Genomic DNA, 6,257 nt, shown 5'->3' on the forward strand with positions numbered 1-6,257 from the left:
ATTAAAAGGTAGTCTTACAAATCATCCTAAAGTAAGCACAAATGGAACATTCTGATGGTCAGAATGTCATGTCTGCGCATGCTTCCAACCATGAACAGTGTAGTTGGTGAAAAGTTAGCAAGCAAAGCAAAAGATATCTTGCATCAGAGATAACCTGTCCTCTGAGCTGTAATCAAGCAGATTTCTTTGAAGCATGGGCCTGAAGTTGCAGATCCACTATCCTCTCTCTCCTGCACAAAGTCCAAGACAGATTTGTTTCAACTTTATCCCACCTTTTCCAGCAACTTTTGATGCATATGGAGAAGCTACTTTTTGATGGATAAAACCCAACAAATCTCATGTCACGTACTGGACAATCCCAGAAATTCATCAAACATTCATCATTGATGAACCCAGATGAAGAACATCATGAATATCAAACATTCTGATGAAGAACACAGCAACATTCTGATGTTCATCCTGGGAACACAACAACATTCTGATGGTCAGAATGTTCACCCAAATTTTCAAGTAAAAGCTTGTGGGGCCCAGGACACGTGGCATAACACCATTGGTCACCTTACAACGGCTATATGAGCCCAAAAACTCTATAAATAGAGATCAAAGGCTCAACATTACTTGCACCATTGCAAAGCATACAAGAAAACAACTTGATTTTGTTTGAAGCTCTTGCAATATGAAATTGATCAATCTCTAAGGCTTTCATTTACTTAGTGCACATCAATACTCTCTGTTATCTCTAAGATAACTTCTCTTTCTCTCTTCTTGTCTGTTTGATTCACAAACATTCAAACCTTCATATAAATTGTAACAAAGTCTCATCTAGCTTTAGGGGGTACTAAAGTGTTAGTTTGAGCAAAGGTTGTAAAAGTCTAACTGGTTAACTTAGCAACAAGGTGCAAGCCTGCTAAGGCTTAGAGAATACAGGATTGTAAGTGGTCAGGTGATCACAGATTGTAAGGTGCAGGATTTGAGAGGTTATCTCAAGCATCATAGTGGAAAAATCTCACAAAACTGTGAGGAGTAGACTAGCCCACATTGGGTGAACTACTATAAATCTCTGTGTGTTCTTTCCTTCTTCCTTATACTCTTTTAAATACTGCAAACACAAACACACACACACACACACAAACATAGTTACTTTGTTAAAACTGTTTTTACACTCAGACATCAGAACGTTCTGAAGTCTGCTATTAACTTAACCATTCCAAGTTTCCACTTGAGAATTATTTTTTAAGTTACAGGTTAATTTTTAAAGGGTCACAATTCAAACCCCCCTTTCTTGTGACTATTTTATCTACTTCAATTGGCATCAGAGCCCGGTTCTAAGGGTTTGAACACTTTAACAAGTGTTAGAGAAAAGATTCAGGAAGTATGTCTAAAGTCAAGTACATAGCTGAAGGAGGATCATCAAACAGACCACCACTCTTTGATGGTTCAAACTATTACTTCTGGAAAGGCAATATGGAGCTCTTTTTCAGGTCTCAAGACAATGATATGTGGGCAGTCATCACAGATGGAGATTTTGTTCCAACAACCAAAGAAGGAGCTGTCAAGGAAAAGAGTGCATGGTCAACAGATGAAAAAGCTCAGGTATTGTTAAACTCTAAAGCTAGACTCTTTTTATCATGTGCACTAACCATGGAAGAAAGTGAAAGAGTTGATGAATGTAAGAATGCTAAAGAGGTATGGGATACTTTGAGAATACATCATGAAGGTACATCTCATGTCAAAGAAACTAGAATTGACATTGGTGTCATAAAGTTTGAAGTTTTTGAAATGAGTGAAAATGAAACCATTGATGAGATGTATGCTAGATTTACTACAATAGTAAATGAAATGAGATCTCTTGGAAAGGCATATTCTACTCATGATAGAATCAGAAAAATCTTAAGATGTCTTCCTAGTGTGTGGAGACCTATGGTCACTGCAATCACTCAGGCCAAGGATTTAAAAACCATGAACCTAGAAGATCTCATTGGTTCACTGAGGGCTCATGAGGTTGTACTTCAAGGAGACAGACCAGTGAAGAAGGTAAAGACACTTGCCTTGAAAGCATCTCAGCAAACCCCATCAGTAGCTGATGATGATGTGCAAGAACCACAAGAATTAGAAGAAGTTCATGAAGAAGAAGCTGAAGATGAACTTGCTCTAATCTCCAAAAGAATTCAAAGAATGATGTTAAGAAGAAATCAGATCAGAAAGAAGTTTCCAAACACCAACAATAGCACCAAAACTGAAGCTGACAAAAGCCAAGTCACTTGTTATGGCTGCAACAAAACTGGACACTACAAGAGTGAATGTCCTGACATCAAGAAAGTGCAAAGGAAACCTCCCTTCAAGAAGAAGGCAATGATCACTTGGGATGACTTGTAAGAATAAGAACCTCAAGAAGATGAAGAAGCCAACATGGGACTGATGGCTTAATCAGATGATGAGGAAGAGGTAATTATCTATAAAACTAATTCTTTATATGAAGATCTTGAAAATAAAATGGATAGTCTCTTATATGATTCAAACTTCTTAACTAATAGATGTCATTCTTTAATCAAGGAACTTTCTGAGATAAAAGCAGAAAAAGAAACACTTCAAAACAAGTATGATGAGTCTAGAAAAACCATACAAGTTTTGCAAGATGCTCACTTTGAAATGTCAGAAAAACAAAGAGAACTAAACAGAAAACAAAAAGACATTATTTCTATACCTTCTGAAATGAAAAAGGAAAACATACTTTTGAAAAAGGAAGTTGAAACTTTGAAAAATGATCTTACAGGTTTTATAAAATCTACAGAAACATTTCAAAACATCTTAGGATCTCAAAATGAAAGTGCTAAGAAATCTGGTTTAGGCTTTAAAGATCCACACAAAATTATTGAAAATTTTGTACCTAAGGCTAAACCAAGAACTAAATGTTATTTTTGTGATAGGTATGGACATGATGAAACAGTATGCCATGTTAAGAAAAAACTTATCAAACAAAATAAGATTAATCTTAGTTCAGAACGTTCTCATCTCAATAGATCAGAAAGTTCACAAAAGGCTGAGAAGGCTAAGAAGTCATGTTCCTACTGTAACAAATCTGATCATACAAGACAGAATGTTATAATAAGAAAAGATCTCTTAGAAGAACTAACCCTCAAGGACCCAACATTACATGGGTACCTAAAGTTTTTATCTTGTCAAATGTAGGTCCTGCCTCAAGGTGCAAGAACAAAGCCATGGTACTTGGATAGTGGTCGTTCTAGGCACATGATAGGTGACATGAACTGTTTTCTGACCTTTGAAAAGAAGGATGGAGGACTGGTGACATTTGGAAATAATGACAAGGGTAAGATCAGAGGTAAAGGTACTATAGGTAAGCCTAACTCTGCTAAAATAGAAAATGTTCAGTATGTAGAAGGTTTAAAACACAATCTACTTAGCATAAGTCAATTGTGTGATAGTGGATTTGAAGTGATCTTTAAACCTAACATATGTGAAATTAGACAGACCTCCTCTAACAAGTTATTTTTCACTGGATCAAGAAGAAAGAACTTGTATGTTTTAGAACTAAATGATATGTCTGCAGAATCCTGTTTTATGTCTCTTGAAAAAGACAAATGGATTTGGCACAAAAGGGCTGGTCATATAAGCATGAAAACCATTGCTAAACTTTCTCAACTTGATCTAGTTAGAGGTTTGCCTAAGATCAGTTTTGACAAGGACAAGATCTGTGAAGCTTGTGTTAAAGGTAAACATGTAAAAAGTAGTTTTAAAACCATTGAGTTTATTTCAACTCAGAAACCTTTAGAGCTACTTCACATTGATCTATTTGGTCCAGTTCAAACTGCAAGTCTAACTGGCAAAAGATATGGTTTTGTTATTGTTGATGATTTTTCCAGATTTACATGGGTTCTATTTTTAAAACACAAGGATGAATCTTTTGAAGCATTTCAAAACTTTTGTAAAAGAGTTCAAAATGAAAAAGGTTCTAATACCATCACAGCGAGGAGTGATCATGGAGGAGAATTTGAAAATGCATCCTTCAGAACATTCTTTGATGAAAATGGTATTAAACATAATTTTTCTTGTGCAAGAACTCAACAACAAAATGGAGTTGTTGAAAGAAAAAATAGGACTTTGCAAGAAATGGCTAGAACAATGTTAAATGAATCAAATGTTGAAGATTATTTTTGGGCAGAAGCCATTAACACATCTTGCTACATTTTGAATAGAGTTTCAATAAGAAAGGTTCTCAATAAAACCCCATATGAACTCTGGAAAAACATTAAACCTAGCATATCTTATTTTCACATATTTGGCTGCTATTGCTACATTCTGAACAATAAAGAAAAATTGGGTAAGTTTGATCCTAAATCAGATAAAGCTATCTTTTTAGGATACTCTACAACTTCTAAAGGTTATAGAGTGTACAATCTAAAAACCCAGACAGTTGAAATTAGTATGCATGTCATATTTGATGAATATGATGAACATTCTCAACCGAAAGAAAGTGAAGACACAGAAGTGCCAACACTTCAGAATGTTCCCAGTCAGAACACTGAAACTCCAGCAGAGAAAGAAGATGATCAGAATGTTCAGGATCAGACTCTCCAAAGTCCACCTAGAAGTTGGAGAATGGTAGGAGATCATCCTGTAGATCAAATCATTGGAAGTACAACTGATGGTGTAAGAACCAGATTGTCCTTTCAAGATACCAACATGGCAATGATCTCTCAAATGGAACCCAAGTCAATCAATGAAGCTATTATTGATGATTCTTGGATTGAGGCCATGAAGGAAGAACTTTCTCAGTTTGAAAGGAACAAGTTTGGAATCTAGTTCCAAATAATCAAGAGAAAACCATCGTTGGAACAAGATGGGTTTTCAGAAACAAGCTTGATGAAAATGGTAAGGTTGTCAGAAACAAAGCAAGGTTAGTTGCTCAAGGTTACAACCAACAAGAAGGTATTGACTATGATGAGACCTTTGCACCAGTGGCAAGGTTAGAAGCCATCAGAATTCTTCTTGCATATGCTGCACATAAAAGCATTAAACTTTTTCAAATGGATGTCAAAAGTGCATTTTCAAATGGATTTTTAAATGAGGAAGTTTATGTAAGCCAACCTCCTGGCTTCATAAATAAAGAGAAACCAGATCATGTTTTCAAACTCACTAAAGCACTCTATGGTCTTAAACAAGCTCCTAGAGCTTGGTATGACATACTTAGCACTTTCTTAATTGAAAATGGCTTTTCAAGAGGAAAAATTGATACCACACTTTTTAGAAAAACACATAACTCTGATTTACTTATTGTTCAAGTTTATGTGGATGATATTATTTTTGGTGCTACCAAAATAAAAATGTGTGAAGAATTTTCTAACCTTATGCAAAGTGAATTTGAGATGAGCATGATGGGTGAACTTGGTTTCTTCCTTGGTTTACAAATCAAACAACATTCAAATGGAATTTTCATAAGTCAAGAAAAATATGTCAAAGACATTCGTAAGAAATATAAAATGAATGAGGCAAAAATCATGGTCACCCCTATGCATCCATCTTCAAGTTCAGATAAGGATGAGAGTGGAAAATCTATTTCTGAAAAAGAATATAGAGGCATGATAGGTTCATTATTATATTTAACTGCTAGCAGACCTGACATAGTGTTTGCAGTAGGTTTATGTGCTAGATTTCAAACATGTGCAAAAGAATCCCATTTAACTGCAGTTAAAAGGATTTTTAGATATCTAGTAGGTACTACTGATCTTGGCCTTTGGTATAGAAAAGGATCCAGTTTTGATCTTGCAGCATATAGTGATGCTGATTATGCTGGAGACAAGGTTGAGAGAAAAAGTACAAGTGGAACCTGTCAATTCTTGGGACAAGCATTGATTGGATGGTCTTGCAGAAAGCAAAACACCATTGCACTCTCCACAACTGAAGCTGAGTATGTCTCTGCAGCAAGTTGTTGCTCTCAAATCTTGTGGATTAAAAATCAAATGGAGGATTATTCACTAAGGTACACAAGTATTCCTATTTTTTGTGACAACACTAGTGCTATAAATCTTTCTAAAAATCCAATACAACATTCTAGGTCTAAGCATATTGAAATTAAGCATCATTTCATGAGAGACCATGTTCAAAAAAGGGATATTGTATTAAGCTTTGTTGATATTGAAAATCAACTAGCTGACATTTTCACAAAACCCCTTGTTGAGGATAGATTCAATTTTCTTAAAGAAAAATTGCAAATCATTAAAAATCCCAATAAAGATTGA

General features: G+C 35.3%; 1 pseudogene; it reads left to right on the plus strand.

The window, feature by feature from the left end:
- Window positions 1–1,129: 1,129 nt before the first annotated feature.
- Window positions 1,130–6,257, plus strand: LOC146947164 (uncharacterized; annotated as a pseudogene).

The sequence above is a fragment of the Medicago sativa genome, chromosome 2 (genome assembly GCF_051527215.1).
Source record: "Medicago sativa cultivar Bolivia chromosome 2, Bolivia_mono, whole genome shotgun sequence".
Classification (NCBI taxonomy): Eukaryota; Viridiplantae; Streptophyta; class Magnoliopsida; order Fabales; family Fabaceae; genus Medicago; species Medicago sativa.